The sequence below is a fragment of the Chrysochloris asiatica genome, unplaced genomic scaffold, assembly GCF_000296735.1.
Source record: "Chrysochloris asiatica unplaced genomic scaffold, ChrAsi1.0 scaffold00248, whole genome shotgun sequence".
Classification (NCBI taxonomy): Eukaryota; Metazoa; Chordata; class Mammalia; order Afrosoricida; family Chrysochloridae; genus Chrysochloris; species Chrysochloris asiatica.
Window position 1 is genome coordinate 1,132,968 of NW_006408766.1, and position 1,867 is coordinate 1,134,834.

The following is a 1,867-nucleotide window of genomic DNA, read 5'->3' on the forward strand; positions in this document are numbered from 1 at the left end:
ACTTCAGTCTTTGCTTTCTTAATAAGAATGTTGTTTATTGGTCCAGTGGTGAGGATTTTTGTTTTCTTTACATTGAGATACAATCCATACCAAAGGCTGTGCTCTTTGATCTTCATCAAACATGTAAATGTTTCAAGTCCTCTTCACTTTCAGCAAGCAAGGTTGTATCATCTGCATATTGCAGGTTGTTAATGAGTCTTCCTCTAACCCTTATGCCATGTTTTCCTTCATGGAACCTAGCTTCTCGAATTATTTGCTCGGCATACAGGTAGAATAAGTATGGGGAAGAACACAACCCTTTCACACACTTTTCTTAATTTTAAACCATTCAGTGCTCCCATGTTCTGTTCGAGCAACTGCCTCTTGGTCCATGTACAGATTCCTCATGAGCACAATTAAGTGTTCAGAAATATTCATACTTTGTAATGTTATCCATAGCTTGTAATGATCCACACAATAGAAAGCCTTTGTGTAGTCAATAAAGTGGTGGATAATAGAGTGTGTAAAATGATGAAAACTTCTTAGATATTATTAAACATCTAAAAGCAATACTTTTCTGGTCCTAGGGACTCAGGATCATTGTTTTGTGGGTCACCATAGTCAGCTGGCATAACAATTCACAAAGACAAAGTTTTACAACCTACCTTGGCAAATAGCACCTGGGATCTTAAAAGCTCATGAGTGGTCATTTAAGGTGCCCCTATTTGTCTCTCCATATGCAGAAAAAAGAAGAGTGATTAGAATAGAAGATGCTTAGAGTCCATTAGTACAATGGGCTAATGGAACATGTGAATATCAGTCTTCAGGTCTCTGCAACCATGAGAACTAGATGGTGCCTAGCTTCCACTATCAACTGTTCCTAAAAGAATTACTTTAGAAAGTCCTGTATAGATTGAGAGAAAATATGGAACATACCTCAAAATCATAAAATATACCTGGCTTACTGGTCAGATAGAAACTGCTGGAACTCTGAGACTATGGCCCTTGGCCAATCTTCATGTCTGGAAAAAACTAACTCCTATGACCTAGTTTCCAGCCAAGGGATAGTTAGATTTATGGTGCGGTGGGCAAACAGCACTAGTTAGAAATGACACCACAGAAAATCATTCATTAGAGCTCAAAAGCACATCATTTACATAAAGACAAAATTTAGAAGAGTGGGGAATAAGGAGGAATGAGAAGAAGAATCTCAGAGAGGAATTGGAATGAGTGATGTTCTATTGAGGGGAATGTAATCATTGAGTTGAAACAAAGTGTACAATTCATTGAATGTAAAACTGATGATCTGCTCTGTAACCTTCATTCAGTTCACAATAAAAAGTTAAAAAAATTTGGTGAAAGTTTGGAATTAGAATGAAATGTTACCAATATGGGCTCATATTAAGTAATCAGCTATTAATAAAAAGTTTTATAGATGCCGTGTATATTTACAAAATTATAAGTAATTTTGTTTATATAATATCCCAATGAAAATAACAGCAGTCTTATTTTGCATCATTTCCTAGTGACATGCTCCTTATACCTATCCAGGTCTTATTAAATAACATTCCATAAAGCTATTCCAGAACACTTGATGTGCTCATGATAAACTTGTATATACAACAAGAGACAGTAGTTCAAGGGGATACTGAAAAATTTTAAATCAGGATGTGTGTATACCAGAGTTGTATTCTTTTACATACTTATTCAATCTATGCGCTGAGTAAATAATCTGAGAAACTAGATTATATAAAGAGTGTGGCATAAGGATTGAAGGAATATGCAGATGGTATAGCTTTGCTTGCTTAAAGTAAGGAAAACTAAAAATACTTTCTGATAAAAATCAAAAATTTTAGTCTATGCTATGGATTGCATCTCAATTTAAGGA